A 21,227-nucleotide genomic window follows, 5' to 3' on the forward strand; every position below is an offset into this window, starting at 1 on the left:
GGGTCGTCGGGTTTACGCACCTCCCGACGCCCGCAGCCATGGATCCGTGAGCGCTGGTCCCCATCTCCTTCCTAGGAGACGCCAGCGCTCACTTCCGCTCCATTCTGCTGTGTCCCGTAGGGTGCGCTCGCACGCTCGTGCCCGGCCTTAAAGGGCCAGCGCGCGCGAATAGGAAGTCGTCATCATCATCAACTGCCACGATTTCCTGGTCTATAAGAAGGCCCCAGGCCTTCTAATACTTGCCTGAGCGTTGTTAGTCTTTCCCAGTCTGTCTCGCAAATGGTCCCTTATGGTTTCCCTGTTACAGTTGTTACCCGTGCCGTTACCCGTTCCTGTGTTCCGTATTGTTCTTGTTCCTGTGTTGGAGTCGTGTCTACTGCACCTGCTGTCTTCTGCCACGTCCAGTGTCTTCTGCCACGTCCAGTGAATTCTGCCACGTCCAGTGTCTTCTGCTACATCGGATACTGCCCGCCACGTCTGGCGCTACCTGCCGCACCGACCTCCATCCATGCTGAAGCCACAGCCACCGTCTGGACTAGTTCAGGTACCCAAGCATTACTATTTGCTATTGACTTTCGTATAGACTGTGACCTGGTCAGCTGCCTCCCCGCTACGGCGGAGCGGCCTAGTGGGTCCACATACCCTGTGCCCGTGACACTATGCACTGCGCCCCTGAATATAATAGTACTATACACTGCGCCCCTTAATATAATAGTACTATACACTGCACTCCTGGATATAATAGTACTATAGACTGTGCTCCTGAATATAATAGTACTATACACTGTGCCCCTGAATAGAATAGTACTATACACCTTACTCCTGAATATAATAGTACTATACACTGTGCCCCTGAATATAATAGTATTATACACTGTGCCCCTGAATTAAATTGTGTCAAACACTGTAAAGTAAAACACCACACACTAACAATGCCCCCTGTAGATCGCGACAGTCACAATGCCCCCCTGTAGATCGCGACAGTAACAATGCCCTCTGTAGAAAATGCCCCCTGTAGATAGCGCCAGTCCCTAAACATTGATGACCTATCCTCCAGATAGGCCACCAATAGCTGATGGGTCGGAGTCCGACTCCCGGGATCCCGCCAATCAGCTGTTTTGAAGGGGCTGCAGCGCTTGTACAAGAGCTTCTTCCCCTTTATTTCCCTTACTTGCTTACACTGTGTATCGCCGACACGGATTCACAGTGTGAGCAAGTGACTGGAATGAACGGGAATCAGCTCTCGTACGAGCGCTGCGGCCCCTTCAAAACAGCTGATTGGTGGGGTCCCGGGAGTCGTACCCCGCCAATCAGCTTCAGCAGACAGGGATATCAATCTTACCTTCCTTTTCAGCCGCAGCAGAGGTCCTGTTCTGACTATCCAGGGTCACGATGTTGGGCGCGGTGCATGGCGTTGTGACATCATGCGCTGCACACAGCACTGTGATGTCAGGACCTCCGCTGCGCTCCGGAAGGTAAGTACGGTCAGTTACTATAGTAACAGGGGCCCGCAGCCCGTTAGTATAGTAACTTTTTATTGATGTGGTGCGGGGGGACCGTGGGCCCCCCTGGCTTGGGGCCCGGTCGCGACCGCTGCGACCCCTATAGCTACGCCACTGTACTTACCTATTTAAACTCATACTGTTAGACACATTGTTAGGCTTGAGAAAGACCCTCCACTTGTCACGGGTAGAAACGTTGCTATTTTTTACTGGATGTTTGAACAATAAAAGAATTAACAAATTAACGAATTAATTAAAAAGAAGTAACAAAAATGCATAATAAAAAATTTTGTAAGGTGAAGTTTTTATCACCCCAAAATTAAAGACCTGACTTATAAATGATGATATTTTACGACTTCTTTCAGCGAAGTTTAATAGCTCAGAAACATTATTGCAAAGTGTTATTTCCACCGTGGTCATAAAAAGCAGATCCTAGAATTATAACAAAGCTACAAAAATAGTTATTTGTCTTGTATAGATAATGGGGTGTCACTAGTAAGACAGATATAGATTATAACACGTCATTTATCTCATCCGCTCTCTACAATGTCAGGTTCAATATGTCAGTTGTACAACATTAATGATGCGAATACATAAACCTCTTCTAGAGAGTAACAAGAAAGACGCCAGTAATCCAAATGTGGACATCCCCATGACAACACTGAATGTCATGGTGTGGGGGTAGAAGTATGGAGCGGGTTTACAGGCTGAGCCCGCTACACACACTGCAAGTAGGACAGGGCAATTTCGGCAAAAAACTAATTCTAGACTATTTTCAACCCTATAGACTATTTTCAATTTAAATCCTGATTTTCTTATTTTTAGGAGTAATTAAGGAAATACTGTGAATGAATTTCCCTAATCTAATGAAATACCAAGACACAATTATTTTCCATAAGGGAATTACAGGCACAGCTATTCCATAATATACACGGATTATCAGAATTGTCCCTTAGGTGCTGTGTGTGATCACTAATATAATATATACGGATTATCAGGATTGTCCCTGGTGCTATGTGTGATCACTTATATAATATATACTGATTATCAGGATTGTCCCTTAGGTGCTATGTGTGATCACTTATATAATATATACTGATCACACATAGTACCAGGGACAATCCTGATAGTCAGTATATATTGTATAAGTGATCACACATAGCACCAGGGACAATCCTGATAATCCGTATATATTATATAAGTGATCACACATAGCACCAGGGACAATACTGATAATCAGTGTATATTATATAAGTGATCACACATAGCACCAGGGACTATCCTGATAATCAGTGTATATTATATAAGTGATCACACATAGCACCAGGGACAATCCTGATAATCAGTATATATTATATAAGTGATCACACATAGCACCAGGGACAATCCTGATAATCAGTATATATTATATAAGTGATCACACATAGCACCTATGGGACAATCCTGATAATCAGTATATATTATATAAGTGATCACACATAGCACCAGGGACCATCCTGATAATCAGTATATATTATATAAGTGATCACACATATATAATATATACGGATTATCAGGATTGTCCCTGGTGATATGTGTGATCACTTATATAATATACACTGATTATCAGGATTGTCCCTGGTGCTATGTGTGATCACTTATATAATATATACTGATTATCAGGATTGTCCCTGGTGCTATGTGTGATCACTTATATAATATACACTGATTATCAGGATTATCCCTGGTGCTATGTGTGATCACTTATATAATATACACTGATTATCAGTATTGTCCCTGGTGCTATGTGTGATCACTTATATAATATATACGGATTATCAGGATAAAAAAAAAATAAAAAATATCTACTATTTACCTTTGCACGTGTATTTGTGTATTACAGCGGACACTTTGCACTAACGGTCAGGAACAGAGAGAATTCTAATCCCGGCCATTTAAGTACTTAGATGCCGTGGTCAATAACGACTGCAGAATCCTCTCTGACCCCTCATCGGCCCCTCACGGGGTATGGATGGACGACATGGCAGCCTGGGGGGGTAATGAAGGTACGCCATCTTTCTGCTCCTATAGGTCTGCTCCCTTAATCATGATATACTGCGATACATTAGTATTATAGTGCATTGTACCAGCGATCTAATCATCACTACTTTCTGAGCTTGGTGGTTTAAGTGGCTTGTGAACTAAGTGGAGTTCTAAAACCGGAGTTGAAAAGAGGAGTTGAAGCCCCAGTAAGTATTCTTCTTTTCTTTTACTTTGAAAATTGTTCGCTGTTTTGGTGTAACTTGGATAATGGATAGCAAGATTGGAGGTTTTCTTCAGTGCACAGTTTGCCATATGAATGCACGACTGGAGCCTGAGTTCCAGGGTGAATATCTCTGTGGCAGATGTGAGCATGTTGGTCACCTGGAAGCTCGTATTAGGGATCTGGAGGAGCAGAATGCAACACTGAGGAGGATAGACAATCTTGAGCTGAGCTTGCTGCTCACAGAGCATGCAGTTAGTGGGTTAGAACTGGAGGGTGAAGACATGGGTGAGCAGGATCAGGTAAGTAGCTGGGTTAATGTAGTTAGGGGCAGTAGAAAGGGGTCAAAGACAAGGAAGGCCGATCCGGTTTCTGGCATTCCAAGCAAAATTACCAGGTTGGGTGATGATGCGAGGGTTTCAGTCTCAGAAAAGGCAGCCCTAGTGGATACTGATCTCCCTAACAGCCGGGAGAACAGCCCAGCTAGTAGTCGGCGGGATTGTAATGCAGGTAAGCCAAGACAATTGATAGTTGTAGAGGATTCTATAATCAGGAAGACGGATAGAATAATTTGTCGCCAAGACCGCCTCAACCGAATGGTTTGCTGTCTCCCTGGTGCCAGGGTTCGGCATGTGGTGGAAAAATTGCTGGGAGGGGCTGGTGATGATCCAGCTGTTGTGGTCCATGTCGGTACCAACGACAGAATAAATGGTAGGTGGAGGAGCCTTAAGAATAATTTTAAAGAACTAGGCTACAAGCTGAAGGGAAGGACCTCCAAGGTTGTATTCTCAGGAATACTGCCTGTGCCATGCGCATCACAGGAAAGACAGCGGGAGCTCAGGGAGTTAAATGCATGGCTGAAGTCTTGGTGTAGAGGAGAAGGATTTGGGTTCCTAGAGCACTGGGCTGACTTTTCATTGGGGTACAAACTGTATTCTGCAGATGATTTGCACCTAAATGGAAGGGGGTCCGCTGTGCTGGGGGAGAGAATTCTAGCTGGGGTGGCGGAGTGTTTAAACTAGGGCTGAGGAGGGAGGCCAATGTAGGAAATAAAGGGGTAGTTAGGTTAGAGAGGGGTCAGACTATATTGGTGGGGGGAGAAACAGACGGTGGGGAGAGGACTACGCAACAAGATAAGGAGATCCTTTCGTTACAAAACAGCAGTGAAAATAAAAAGGCCCAAATGTCAAATAATCACATTTCTGATAGTGAAAGTGAAACATTTAAAGGCAAGTTAAAGTGTGTGTTCACAAATGCCAGAAGTCTAGCAAGCAAAATGGGGGAGCTGGAGGCCTTAATACTGGAAGAAGATATAGATATAGTTGGTGTTGCTGAGACATGGCCAGACTCTTCACATGACTGGGCTGTAAATCTACAGGGTTTTACACTGTTTCGGAAAGACAGGACAAATAGGAAAGGTGGTGGTGTATGTCTGTATGTGAGAAGCGATATGAAGGTGAGTGTAAATGAGACATTAGAGGGTGAAGATTGTGAGGAGGTTGAAACCTTGTGGGTGGAATTACAAAGGGAAGTAAACACTGAAAAAATTACTTTTGGTGTAATCTATAGACCCCCCAATATAACTGAAGAGATAGAAGGTCAAATATATAAACAAATGGAGCGGGCTGCACAGGCGGGTACTGTTGTGATAATGGGAGATTTTAATTATCGGGATATTAATTGGTGTCATGGTTCGGCTTCAACTGCAAAGGGGAGAGACATTTCCTCAACCTGTTGCAGGAACATTTTATGTGCCAGTTTGTGGAAGACTCGACTAGAGGTGAAGCTCTGTTGGATCTGGTCATTTCTAATAATACAGAGCTTGTTGGGAATGTCAATGTTCGTGAAAACCTTGGTAACAGTGATCATAATATAGTTATATTTTACCTATACTGTAAAAAACAAACGCAGGCTGGGAGGGCAAAAACATTTAATTTTAAGAAAGCCAATTTCCCCAGGATGAGGGCGGCAATTCAGGATATAGACTGGGAAGAACTAATGTCAAATAATGGGACAAATGATAAATGGGAGATTTTCATATCTACTTTGGGTAATTATAGTGCAAAATGTATTCCTATAGGTAACAAGTATAAACGACTACAATTAAACCCCACATGGCTTACACCTTCTGTGAAAGGGGCAATACATGACAAAAAAAGGGCATTTAAAAAATACAAATCTGAGGGTACATCTGCAGCCTTTGTAAAATATAAAGAGCTTAATAAAATCTGTAAAAATGTAATAAAATCAGCAAAAATACAAAATGAAAGGCAGGTGGCCAAGGATAGTAAAACAAATCCTAAAAAATTCTTAAAGGGAATGTGTTGCCAGAAAAACATGTTTTTTTTTTTTTTAAATTAAACATTTAGTGTGTGGGTGATTAAACATTGTTCAAATTTTTTTTATTTTTTTCACGAGTCAGGAAATATTATAAATTAATTCTAATTTATAATACTACCCATTTTTGGTCACTAGATGGAGCTATTCCCAAAATTGCAGCATTGCAATATTGGGTTAAAAGCCCTCGCTCTAGTGAGCTCTCAGCATCCCCCCCTCCTTTATCCTGGCTAGTGCCGGGATAAACGAGGGGTTTGAACGGTGTAACCTCCTACACTGTGTGTCGCCATTTTTTGAGCTAACACACAGTGTACTAGGTTTACATACAGTAGTAAACACACACAAACACGAACATACATTGAAATCTCTTACCTGCTCCTGCCGCCGCGGCTCCCTCCGGCCCGTCCGCTCCGTTTGCTGCCGCTGGTCCAAGTGCACAAATCCGGAAGCCGCGACCGGAAGTAGTAATATTACTGTCCGGCCGCGACTTCCGGTCCACAGGAAAATGGCGCCGGACGGCGCCAATTTCGAATTGGACTGTGTGGGAGTGGCGCATGCGCAGTTCCCACACAGACGCCGTACACTGAAGTCAATGGGACGGGAGCCGTTCGCAGTCCCTATGGGACTGTGGCTGCCGTATTCCATGTCTGTATGTGTCGTTAATCGACACAGACAGAAATGGAACAAAAAATGGCAGCCCCCATAGGGAAGAAAAAGTGTAAAAATAAGAAAAAGTAAAACACAAACACACAAATGAATATAAACGTTTTTAATAAAGCACTAACATCTTTAACATATAAAAAAATAATTTGTGATGACACTGTTCCTTTAAAGCATATAAATGCAAAAAAGCCCAGGTCTGAACATGTAGGACCCTTAGATAGTGGTAATGGGGAGTTGGTCACAGGGGATCAAGAGAAGGCAGAGTTACTAAATGGGTTCTTCCGCTCTGTATATACAACAGAAGAAGGAGCAGCTGATGTAGCCGCTGCCGGTGCTGTTAATATATCAGTTGATATACTGAATTGGATGAATGTAGATATGGTCCAAGCTAAATTAAATAAAATAAATGTACACAAGGCCCCGGGACCAGATGGGTTACACCCTAGAGTTCTTAAAGAGCTTAGTTCAGTTATTTCTGTCCCCCTCTTCATAATATTTAGAGAGTCTCTCATGAGTGGTATAGTGCCAAGGGACTGGCGCAGGGCAAATGTGGTGCCTATTTTCAAAAAGGGCTCTAGGTCTTCGCCGGGTAATTATAGACCAGTAAGCTTAACATCAATTGTGGGGAAAATGTTTGAGGGGCTATTGAGGGACTATATACAGAATTATGTGACAATAAATAGTATTATAAGTGACAGCCAGCATGGTTTTACAAAGGACAGAAGCTGTCAAACCAACCTGATTTGTTTTTATGAAGAGGTAAGCAGAAGCCTAGACAGAGGGGCCGCTGTGGATATAGTGTTTTTGGACTTTGCAAAGGCATTTGACACTGTCCCTCATAGACATCTAATGGGTAAATTAAGGACTATAGGTTTAGAAAGTATAGTTTGTAATTGGATTGAGAATTGGCTCAAGGATCGTATCCAGAGAGTTGTGGTCAATGATTCCTACTCTGAATGGTCCCCAGTTATAAGTGGTGTACCCCAGGGTTCAGTGCTGGGACCACTATTATTCAACTTATTTATTAATGATATAGAGGATGGGATTAATAGCACTATTTCTATTTTTGCAGATGACACCAAGCTATGCAATATAGTTCAGACTATGGAAGATGTTTGTGAATTGCAGGCAGATTTAAACAAACTAAGTGTTTGGGCGTCCACTTGGCAAATTAAGTTTAATGTAGATAAATGTAAAGTTATGCACCTGGGTACGAAAAACCTGCAAGCATCATATGTCCTAGGGGGAGCTACACTGGGGGAGTTAATTGTTGAGAAGGATCTGGGTGTACCGTATATGTCGGCGTATAAGACGACTGGGCGTATAAGACGACCCCCAACTTTTACCCTTAAAATATAGAATTTAAGATATACTCACCATTTCGTGCAGGAGCGCTTCACTATGGCCATCGGCGGCAGGACCCAGGACTCTCTGTCTCTTTGAACTCGCGCATGCGCAGATAGGCTGCTTCATCGCGCGAGATCTGAGAGGCAGGGAATGAGAGGAAAGGGCGGGCCAGAGGATCTTAGAGATGTTCCCTGGCGGCTAATACCGGCTTCCCTCAGATCCGTGGCGGATTCCGTGCATCCCGGGAGCCTGTGTACCGGACTGCAGGCTCACAAGGTAACACACAATCTGTGTGTAGACAATATGTAGACTAAGGATGTCACGATACCAGAATTTGGACTTCGATACCGATACTTCGTTTAGTATTGCGATTTCGATACCAATTTCGATACTTTTGCCAACAGTAATAAAAAAAAAATTCTTCCGTTTTCTGATGTGAGGCGCGACGTGTGATGAATTTTGAACGCGCCTCACATTAATAGTAATTAATCCCATCATGTTTCTCAGTCATATTGGGTTAATGTGCGAGGTACATGATGGGGTTAATTACTATTAATGTGAGGAACATGGAGGGTAAATTCATCGCACCTCACATTAATAAGTGAATGAAAGCCGTGTTTATTTCATTTTTTTACAGCGTACACATCATAAATGATGCAAAAACATTGTTGTCCGCGCCATTACTGAATGTGTGTATTTTATGTATTGAGACTTATTTTAATGTTTATTGTAAAAAAGGTGAAGGTGTATTTTTTTTAAAATTTAACAATACTTTGTTTTTACTTTATTTTTAAACTTTAATGTACTGACATATATCAGATATGTGCCAGTACATTAACCTGTGGACGGATAATACACAGGCAGTTGTTAGGACATACTTGGGTATGTCCTAACAACATGAAATATGGTAAGACAGCCCTGGGGTCCGTCAATAGACCCTGGGCTGTCTGCCCATATATGGTATGGCCCTCGATCGCGTCACAGGAATTCCCTGTGACGCGATCCAGGGGCATCCCCCCTTCTCACTTTCCCCTGAATGCTGCAGTCAGCTGTGATCGCAGCATTCAGGGGAATAACGGCGGAGATGAGCGGTTTCTCTGATCTCCGCCGTTATAGAGCGGGGCTGCGGCTGTGTAATACAGCCATTGCCCCGCTCCTGACAGGAAGTGCGCTGCACTAATGAGCGGCAGTTCAGGCACTGAAGACAGAACATGGGGGTGTTTTGTAGCGCGCCCGCCATGTTCTGTCTCCAGTGCCGCCGCTCATTAGTGCAGCGCTGGCCGCATTGCATCATCCTGACCCCGCGAACTTATCATGACTCAGGAGCGGGGCTGTGGCTGAATTACACAGCCGCAGCCGCGCTCCCATACATTCATGTGTTACTATACTGAGCTGTGCGGTTGCGCAGCTCAGTATCGAAATACAGGAAATAGCGGTATCGAACCGTTTAGGGATGCACAGTATCGAAACAGTATCGAAGTTTCGATGCACCGTGCATCCCTAATGTAGACAATATCCGGCATATAAGACGACCCTACACTTTTGACATTTTTTTAAGGGTGTAAAAAGTCGTCTTGTACGCCGATATATACGGTACTTGTAAATCATAAACTAAATTTCAGCATGCAGTGTCAATCAGCTGCTTCAAAGGCCAGCAAAATATTGTCGTGTATCAAAAGAGGCATGGACTCGCGGGACAGGGATGTAATATTACCACTTTACAAAGCATTAGTGAGGCCTCATCTAGAATATGCAGTCCAGTTCTGGGCTCCAGTTCATAGAAAGGATGCCCTGGAGTTGGAAAAAATACAAAGAAGAGCAACGAAGCTAATAAGGGGCATGGAGAATCTAAGTTATGAGGAAAGATTAAAAGAACTAAACCTATTTAGCCTTGAGAAAAGACGACTAAGGGGGGGGACATGATTAACTTATATAAATATATGAATGGCGCATACAAAAAATATGGCGAAATCCTGTTCCATGTAAAACCCCCTCAAAAAACAAGGGGGCACTCCCTCCGTCTGGAGAAAAAAAGGTCCAACCTGCAGAGGCGACAAGCCTTCTTTACTGTGAGAACTGTGAATCTATGGAATAGCCTACTGCAGGAGCCGTCACAGCAGGGACAGTAGATGGCTTTAAAAAAGGCTTAGATAATTTCCTAGAACAAAAAAATATTAACTGCTATGTGTAGAAATTTTTTACTTCCCCTTTCCCATCCCACTTCCCCTTTCCCATCCCTTGGTTGAACTTGATGGACATGTGTCTTTTTTCAACCGTACAAACTATGTAATACTATGTAAATACTTCACGTCCCCCAGGGAAGTGATACGATTTGTTAAAAGTAGTCAAATAAAAGTGTTTAGTTATGTACAAAAAAAAAAAAAAGTTTTTCCTTTTTTCTCTGAAGTAACGTAAAAAAATAAAATACAAAATAAACTGTTATCACCGCATCTGTAAAAGTCAGAACGATTACAATATAACATTTACCCGTACGGTGAACGCCATAGAGAAAGCAAGAATCGCTGTTTTTTAATAATATTAGCTCTAAAAAACAACAAGTCCTCACTCCGCTCAATATGAATATGGCGACAAAAAGCAATTTTTTTTACGTTTTTTTCTTAGTGAATGTCGCACATTATGAAAAACTCTAGAAATTTGGCATCGCTGTAATTGTATTGTTCTGAATTTTTACCAACACGGTGAACGCTATAAAGACTAAACTGAAAAAGCATTGGAGGAATTAGAATTTTTTTTTCCCCGTTTCATACCACAAAGAAGATTTTCAGTTGCAAACTACAACTCGTCCCACAAAATATAATCCTTCACACCGCGGCACTGATAGAAAAACAAAAAAATGTTATAGATCCTAGAACACGGGGAGGGAAAAATGAAAACAAACTGGCCTGGTGGTTAAGGGGTTAACCTGCGGTGCAGATTATAAACACGCAGGATATGGGATTTATACCGCAGATTCGCGGCGCACTTGTTGCAGAATTTCCCGATTAGGTTGAATGGGAAAGTCAAGTTCCGCAACAAACGCCATTGTTCCCAGAATCCTCTGCGGCTCCACCGTGTGTTCACAGCAACGCTGCAGGTCACATATAAAAAAAGAAGGCGTCATGTGACCCCCTGCAGCCAATCACAGGCAGAAGAGGTCACATATCATTATAGGGGTCACCTGGACACAGCCGGAAGAGCAGGGACGTGTTGCTATGGTAACGCTCGGAGAGGTGAGGATCGGCTCTGTTGTATTTTTGTAATAGATATTCGGGAGGATTATACGTTCACAATTTGGGGTGAATATTCGGGGTGATTTCCTTGCGTGTTGTGGGTCGCATTCGCTACACGTGAACATTCCCTTAAACCGCATGGTGAACGACATTAACAAGAAATGTATAAAAGTCAGTGAATAAGTTGTATGTAGCGAATATTATGAAATTACAAAATACGACTCGTCCCACAAACCATCCGACCACTACAAAGACCAGAAATAACAACTTACCCCAAAGAGGCCAGCACTGGAGGGGTTAAATCCCGGCTAGGAGTCCAGTGGGCGGGGTCACTCGATTGACAGCTCTCTGTACACACACTCATACAGGGGTGACTGATAACAGAGAGAACACCCGACCAGCACCTGCTATTTACCTTTTACGCTATAATCAATGAAGGACCTGTGAGGACATCATCACCATGTGACCAGCTCAGGAGGAGCGCAGCTCAGCTATACAGAGAAGTGATGAATGAAGAACCTGTGATGATATCAAGATCACGGGACCGATGCATCAGGGGGCGGAACTTAGAAGTGGAAAGAATGGGTGATGGATGAAGGACCTGTGATGAGGTCACCACCATGGGGCTGTAATAGTTACATAGTTAGTCCAGTTAAAAAGACACATGTCCATAAAGTTCATCCAAGGGAAGGGATGAAAAAAATTTCTACACATTGACATAGGAGCTAATATTTGTTCTAGGAAATTATCTAAGCCTTTTTTGAAGCTATCCACTGTCCCTGCTGTGAACGCTCCTGTGGTGACTATTCCATAGATTCACAGTTCTCACAGTAAAGAAGGTTTGTCGCCTCTGCAGATTGAACCTTTTTTTCTCCAGACGGAGGGAGTGCCCCCTTGTTTTTTGAGGGGGATTTACATGGAACAGGATTTCACCATATTTTTTGTGTGTGCCACTAATATATTTATATAAAGTTAATTATGTCCCCCCTTAGTCGTCTTTTTTCAAGGATAAATAGGTTTAGTTCTTTTAATCTTTCCTCATAACTTAGATTCTCCATCCCCCTTATTAGCTTCGTTGCTCTTCTTTGTATTTTTTTCCAACTCCAGGGCATTCTTTCTATGAACTGGAGCCCAGAACTGAACTGCATATTCTAGATGAGGCCTCACTAATGCTTTGTAAAGTGGTAATATTACATCCCTGCCCTGCGAGTCCATGCCTCTTTTAATACACGACAATATCCTGCTGGCCTTAGGCGCAGCTGATTGACATTGCATGCTGTTATTTCGTTTATGATCTTCAAGCACACCCAGATCCTTTTCAACAAGTGACTACCCCAGTGTAGATCCCCCTAGGACATATGCATGCAGATTGCTGGTACCCAGATGCATAACTTTACATTTATCTACATTAAACCTCATTTGCCAAGTGGACGCCCAAACACAACGTGTCCAAATCAGCTTGCAATTTACTAACATCTTTCATAGACTGAAAATACTACATAGATTGGTGTAATCTGCAAAAATAGAAATAATGATATTAATGCCCTCTGATATCCCATAATAAAAGTCTGGACATGCTGGGAGTTGTAGCCCACACCTCTTATACTCCTCCCTGAAATGTCCTGATATCCAATAACAACAGCATGGACATGTTGGGAGTTGTAGTTCTCCATGAGACTTACATAGAGAAACTGGCATTCCGGTCCACACATAAGACGCTGTGTGAATCGACCAGTCAGTTTACAGATCACGTTATTGTTCTGCCGATGCAGTTGTATGAGGGCATTTTTTTTGCGGGAAGACTTGTCGTTTTTATTGGTACCATTTTGGAGTAGATCCGACTTTTTGATCACATTTTTTTTAAGTCAGGATTCACAGAAAACAGTAATTTTTCCATCGTTTTTTATTACATTTTTTACGGCGTTCACCGTGCGGGTTAAATAATGTAAAAGATTTATAGTCGGGGTCGTTACGGATGCGGCGATACCAAATATGTAACTTTTTTACTTTATTTTGGTTTTTTAATAGTAAAGCATTTTGTAAGGGGAAAAGGTGTTTTTTTCACATTTTTTTTTTTTAATTAACTTTATTAAACTTTTTTTTAACTTTTTTACTAGTCCCACTAGGGGACTTTAATATGCGATTCTCCGATCGCTATTATAATACACTGCAATACTTTTGTATTCTGGTGTATTAATGCCTGTCTGTTTAAAACGGACAGGCATCTGCTAGGTCATGCCTCCGGCATGATCTAGCAGGCATTCGCTCCAGGCAGACCTGGGGGCCTTTATTAGGCCCCCGGCTGCCATTGGAGACACAGACACTCGGCGATCGTATCGCCGGGTGTCGGTGGGAGAGAGAGGGAGCTCCCTCCAAAACCACTCAGATGCGGTGCATGCTATTGTGCACCGCATCTGAGGGGTTAAACGGGTGAGATCGATACTAATATCGATCTCACATGGCAGAGCAGGGACGCCCCCAGCCCTCAGCTGCCTCTGTAGGCTCTCTCTAATTGTCAGTCTTCCCTAAATTCAGCTCCAGCGTGGGACGAGACTAGCTGCTATGTCCTCTCCCATACACAGCACACAGAGAGAGAAGAGAGGATCGTGCTCTTCTCTCTCTCCCACATTCAAAAGCAGCATGGGGACATTATACAGCAGAACTGAGCAGAGTATCTGAGAATCCAGCACTTGGGTGAGATATAACACTTACTACAAGCATAAGCAGCATGGAGGACAAAATACAGAAGTACTGAGCAGTGTAGATGTGAATCCAGCACTGAGCACTGAGGTGAAATAGTGATGAAAACAGGAAAAGATAGCACGATCAAAATAGCGCACACCCAATACAAATAGTATGAAAAAACTTTTATTGATCCAAAACATATATATATGGACACACAAACAAAAACATTTGAAAACATGTATGAACAGAAGTAGATAAACAGCGGAAAACAATAGGACGCCAACAATTTGAAGCACACCGAATATCGGGTACGCATGTGCTGTATTAAGGGAACTACCCCACGCGTATCGCAGCTTTACAATGCAGCTTCCTCAGGGGAAATAGAATGCCATTGGCCATGGCATTCTATTTCTCCTGAGGAAGCTGCATTGTAAAGCAGCGATACACGTGGGGTAGTTCGTTCCCTTACTACATCACTTCGGGGTTATGCGTACCTGATATTCGGTGTGCTTCAAATTTTTGGCGTCTACTCTTTCTGTTTTCTATCGGTTTTCTGGTGCCTGCTTGTAATTTATTCTCCAGCTTTGTCACAAGGCGGGTTAGTGGACCCACTTGGCCGTACCGCTGTAGCGGGGAGGCAGCTGGCCAAACAACAGGAAACCCCAGAAATACAATGTCCCGCACAAGGGTACCTGGATAGTCCAGACGGTGGCCGCAGCTCTGGCACAGATGGAGATGGGTGCAGCAGATAACGCCAAACGTGGCAGATGACACAGGTGCCACAGGTTGCGCCAGACGTGGCGGATTCCTCCGGAAGTGGCAGATGACACAGGACGTGGCGGATTCCTCCGGAGGTGGCAGATGACACAGGACGTGGCGGATTCCTCCGGAGGTGGCAGATAACACAGGACGTGGCGGATTCCTCCGGAGGTGGCAGATAACACAGGACGTGGCGGATTCCTCCGGACATGGCACGACTAGATACTAAAGGCACAGCACGGGAAACAGGAACAGGGAACAAGGCACGGGTAACAACTGGAACGGGAAACACTAAGGGACCATTTGCAAGACAGACTGGGAAAACTAACAATGCTCAGGCAAGGATTAGAAGGCCTGTGGCCTTCTTATAGACCAGGAAATCGTGGCAGTTGATGATGACCACGACCTCCTATTTGCACGCGCTGGCCCTTTAAGGCCAGGCACGGGCATGCGCGCGCACCCTACGGAACACAGCAGAACAGAGCGGTAGTGAGCGCTGGCGTCTCCTAGGAAGGAGATGGGGACCAGCGTTCATGGATCCATGGCTGCGGGCGTCGGGAGTTGAGTAAACCCGACGGCCCGCGGCCATGGACGCTACAAGCTTTATCCCTTGAGTAGTTACAACTCTTGGCATGCTGAGCACCAGGTAATCCCAGGTTCCTGGTTCTTGTGATTATTGTATGTTCTTTGAGTAGAGGCTTTATATTTACCCAGTACTATCCATCTATTGGTATATTATTTTCCTATTGAGACAAGCAAAGTGACTGTCGTTTTGACCTGTTTATCTACACAGGGGCTTCTGTTGATACAGGTTTTTAACCCCTTAGTGACCACCAATACGCCTTTTCACGTGATTCACTAATGGGCTTTAGGCTAGGCTGACGCCTTTTCACGTCAGCCTAGTCTAAGTCCTGCACGGGTCTCCCGTGCAGGCAGGAGCCGGGGCTCTGCTGTCTGATGACAGCTGAGCTCCTGCTCCAACGCCCGCGATCGAAGTTTACTTCGATCGCGACCGTTTAACCCGTTAAATGCCGCCGTCAATAGCGACCGCGGCATTTAACTTTGTTTATAGAGGGAGTGAGCTCCCTCTGTCACCCATCGGCGGCCCGCGAATGAAATCGCGGGTCTCCGATGGGGTGTCATGGCAGCCGGGGGCTTGATAAAAGCCCCCAGGTCTGCCCTGGACATATTCCTGTTAGGACGCGCCGGAGGCACGTCCTAACAGATTGCCTGTCAGATTTACACTGACAGGCAATAATGCTCTGGTATACGAAGTATACCAGAGCATTATAGCAGCGATCTGAATATCGCACAGTAAAGTCCCCTAGTGGGACTAATAAAATCAGTCATCAAAGTGAAATAAAGATTATTAATAAAAAGTACAGTAAAAAAATAAATAAAACCATTTTTTCCATAAAAAGTGGTTTTATTTAGTAAAAGTGTAAAAAAAAAAAAAAAAGTACACATATGTGGTATCGCCGCGACTGTAATGACTCCATTAATAAAGTTAATAGGTAATTTAAACCGCAAAGTGAACACCGTAAAAAAAAAACGCAAAAAACCATGGCGAAATTGCAATTTTTTTCCATTGCCCCCCAAAAAAGTCATAATAAAAATGAATCAATAAGTCCCATGCACCCCAAAACAGTACCATTCAAAACTACGTCTCGTCCCGCAAAAAACAAGCCCAAAAAATCACTACATTGATGGAAAAATAAAAAAATTACGGCTCTTGGAAAGCGACGATGCAAAAGCAAATAATTTTAGTTCAAAAGTGTTTTTATTGTGCAAAAGTCGTAAAACATAAAAAAACCTCTACATATGTGGTATCGCCGTAATCGTACCGACCCATAGAATAAAGGTAACATGTTATTTACGTCGCACAGTGAACGGCGTCAATTTAAAAACGCATAGAACAATGGCGGAATTTCAGGTTTTTTTTATAATCCCCCCCAAAAAGGTTAATAAAAGTTAATATAAAAATTATATGTACCCAAAAATGGTGCCATTAAAAAGCATAACTAATCCCGCAAAAAACAAGTCCTCATACAGCTATGTAGACGAAAAAATAAAAACGTTATAGCTCTTTGAATGCGACTATAGAAAAACTAATAAAATAGCTTGGTCATTAGGGCCTAAAATGGGCTGGTCACTAAGGGTATGTTCACACGAGGGCGTCCGTTACGGCTGAAATTACGGGGATGTTTCAGCCTGAAAACATCCCCGTAATTTCAGCAGTACCGGCATGTGCAGGCGCTTGAACGCTGCGTCCCTTACGGCCGTAATTAGCACTGCTATTCATTGGAGTCAATGAATAACGGCTCCAATTACGGCCAAAGAAGTGACAGGTCACTTCTTTGACGCGGGCGTCTATTTACGCGCCGTCATTGGACAGCGGCGCGTAAATTACGCCTCGTGTGAACAGACAAACGTCTGCCCATTGCTTTCAATGGGCAGATGTTTGTCAGCGCTATTGAGGCGCTATTTTCAGACGTAATTCGGGGCAAAAACGCCCGAATTACGTCCGTAAATAGGCCGTGTGAACATACCCTTAGGGGTTAAAAGTTTTTATTTGTGTGATATATATATATATATATTTATTTTGGATCAATAAAAGTTTTCATTTTTTGTACTATTTGTACTGGGTGTGCGCTATTTTGATCGTGCTATCTTTTCTTGCTTTCATCAATTTAGTCATCTTGCACGTTCTTCAGCACCCGGTATATACATAAATTGTGGTGCCCGTACTTTGCTGTTTCTCTGAGGTGAGATATTAGAAGTTACCTCAAAGATCCTGGATCTTCAGAGACATCTAACATTCTTATTTATTACAGTACTCCCCTATTCCTTGTAGATTGTTTTACCGGATAGTAACTTTCTTCACATCTGAATGACAGACACCAACCACGGTTCATGGAAACCGGCCGCCCAGTGTGTACTCGCGGAAGGCCCCCCTGCAGTGTGTACGCACGGAAGGTCACATCTTACACACAGACTTCTGTCAAGTGTGACCTGTCCTGCACCTTCTACATTACTCTGTGCTCCTCCTAAACCTGTCCTCCTCCTTCTACTTTACTCTCCGCTAATCCTTCTAGACCTGTCCTCCGCCTTCTACATTACTCTCTGCTCCTCCTTCTAGACCTGTCCTCTGCTTCTACATTATTCTGTGCTGCTCCTTCTAGACCTGTCTTCTGCTTCTACATTACTATGTGCTCCTCCTTCTAGACCTGTCCTCCAACTTCTACATTACTCTGTGCTCCTCCTAAACCTGTCCTCCTCCTTCTAGACCTGTCCTCCTCCTTCTACTTTACTCTCCGCTAATCCTTCTAGACCTGTCCTCCGCCTTCTACATTACTCTCTGCTCCTCCTTCTAGACCTGTCCTCTGCTTCTACATTATTCTGTGCTGCTCCTTCTAGACCTGTCTTCTGCTTCTACATTACTATGTGCTCCTCCTTCTAGACCTGTCCTCCAACTTCTACATTACTCTGTGCTCCTCCTAAACCTGTCCTCCTCCTTCTAGACCTGTCCTCCTCCTTCTACTTTACTCTCCGCTAATCCTTCTAGACCTGTCCTCCGCCTTCTACATTACTCTCTGCTCCTCCTTCTAGACCTGTCCTCTGCTTCTACATTATTCTGTGCTGCTCCTTCTAGACCTGTCTTCTGCTTCTACATTACTATGTGCTCCTCCTTCTAGACCTGTCCTCCAACTTCTACATTACTCTGTGCTCCTCCTAAACCTGTCCTCCTCCTTCTAGACCTGTCCTCCTCCTTCTACTTTACTCTCCGCTAATCCTTCTAGACCTGTCCTCCGCCTTCTACATTACTCTCTGCTCCTCCTTCTAGACCTGTCCTCTGCTTCTACATTATTCTGTGCTGCTCCTTCTAGACCTGTCTTCTGCTTCTACATTACTATGTGCTCCTCCTTCTAGACCTGTCCTCCACCTTCTACATTACTCTGTGCTCCTCCTAAACCTGTCCTCCTCCTTCTAGACCTGTCCTCCTCCATCTACATTGCTCTCTGCTCCTCCATTAGTCTGTGCTGATCCTTCTAGACCTGTCCTCCACCTTCTACATTACTCTCTGCTCCTCCTTCTAGACCTGTCCTCTGCTTCTACATTACTCTGTGCTCCTCCTTCTATACCCGTCCTCCACCTTCTACATTACTCTGTGCTCCTCCTTCTAGAACTATCCTCTGCTTCTACATTATTCTGTGCTGCTCCTTCTAGACCTGTCTTCTGCTTCTACATTACTATGTGCTCCTCCTTCTAGACCTGTCCTCCACCTTCTACATTATTCTGTGCTCCTCCTTCTACATTACTCTGTGCTCCTCCTTCCAGAACTATCTTCTGCTTCTACATTATTCTGTGCTCCTCCTTCTAGACCTGTCCTCTGCTTCTACATTACTCAGCGCTCCTTCTAGACCGGTCCTCTGCTTCTACATTACTCTGTGCTGATCCTTCTAGACCTGTCCTCCACCTTCTACATTACTCTCTGCTCCTCCTTCTAGACCTGTCCTCCGCCTTCTACATTACTCTCTGCTCCTCCTTCTAGACCTGTCCTCTGCTTCTACATTATTCTGTGCTGCTCCTTCTAGACCTGTCTTCTGCTTCTACATTACTATGTGCTCCTCCTTCTAGACCTGTCCTCCACCTTCTACATTACTCAGTGCTCCTCCTTCTACATTACTCTATGCTCCTCCTTCTAGACCTGTCCTCTGCTTCTACATTACTCTGTGCTCCTCCTTCTAGACCTGTCCTCTGCCTTCTACATTACTCTGTGCTCCTCCCTCTATACATGTCCACTGCTTCTACATTACTCTGTGCTCCTCCCTCTAGACCTATCCTCTGCTTCTACATTACTCTGTGCTACTCCTTCTAGACCTGTCCTCTGCTTCTACATTACCCTGTCCACCACCTAGACCTGTCCTCTGCTTCTACATTACTCTGTGCTCCTCCTTCTAGACCTGTCCTCTGCTTCTACATTACTCTGTGCTCCTCCTTCTAGACCTGTCCACTGCTTCTATATTACCCTGTGCTCCTCCTTCTAGACCTGACCTCTGCTTCTACATTACTCAGTGCTCCTTCTTCTAGACCTGTCCTCCACCTTCTATAAAACCCTGAACTCCTCCTTCTAGACCTGTCTTCTGCTTCTACATTACTCTGTGCTCCTCCTTCTAGACCTGTCCTCTGCTTCTACATTACTCAGTGCTCCTTCTTCTAGACCTGTCCTCCACCTTCTATAAAACCCTGAACTCCTCCTTCTAGACCTGTCCTCTGCTTCTACATTACTCTGTGCTCCTCCTTCTAGACCTGTCCTCTGCTTCTACATTACTCTGTGCTCCTCCTTCTAGACCTGTCCACTGCTTCTATATTACCCTGTGCTCCTCCTTCTAGACCTGTCCTCTGCTTCTACATTACTCAGTGCTCCTTCTTCTAGATCTGTCCTCCACCTTCTATAAAACCCTGAACTCCTCCTTCTAGACCGGTCTTCTGCCTTCTACATTACTCTGTGCTCCTCCTCCTAGACCTGTCCTCTGCTTCCACATTACTCTGTGCTCCTCCTTCTAGACCTGTCCTCTGCTTCTACATTACCCTGTCCACCACCACCTAGACCTGTCCTCTGCTTCTACATTACTCTGTGCTCCTCCTTCTAGACCTGTCCTCTGCTTGTACATTACTCTGTGCTCCTCCTTCTAGACCTGTCCTCTGCCTTCTACATTACTCTGTGCTCCTTCTTCTACACCTGTCCTCTGCTTCTACATTACTCTGTGCTCCTCCTTCTAGACCTGTCCTCTGCGTCTACATTACTCTGTGCTCCTCCTTCTAGACCTGTCCTCTGCCTTCTACATTACTCCGTGCTCCTCCTTCTAGACCTGTCCTCTGCTTCTACATTACTCCGTGCTCCTCCTTCTAGACCTGTCCTCTGCTTCTACATTACTCTGTGATCCTCCTTCAAGGCCTGTCCTCTGCTTCTACATTACCCTGTCCACCACCACGTAGACCTGTCCTCTGCTTCTACATTACTCTGTGCTCCTCCTTCTAGACCTGTCCTCTGCCTTCTACATTACTTTGTGCTCCTCCTTCTAGACCTGTCCTCTGCCTTCTACATTACTTTGTGCTCCTCCTTCTAGACCTGTCCTCTGCTTCTACATTCCTCTGTGATCCTCCTCCTAGACCTGTCCTCTGCGTCTACATTACTCTGTGATCCTCCTCCTAGACCTGTCCTCTGCGTCTACATTACTCTGTGCTCCTTCTTCTAGACCGGTCCTCTGCTTCGACATTACTATGTGCTTCTCCTTCTAGACCTGTCCCCTGCTTCTACATTACTCTGTGCTCCTCCTTCTAGACCTGTCCCCTGATCCTACATTACTCGGTGCTCCTCCTCCTAGACCTGTCCCCTGCTTCTACATTACTCTCTGCTCCTCCTTCTAGACCTGTCCTCCGCCTTCTACATTACTCTCT

This window comes from Rhinoderma darwinii, chromosome 1, assembly GCF_050947455.1.
Source record: "Rhinoderma darwinii isolate aRhiDar2 chromosome 1, aRhiDar2.hap1, whole genome shotgun sequence".
NCBI classification, from domain to species: domain Eukaryota; kingdom Metazoa; phylum Chordata; class Amphibia; order Anura; family Rhinodermatidae; genus Rhinoderma; species Rhinoderma darwinii.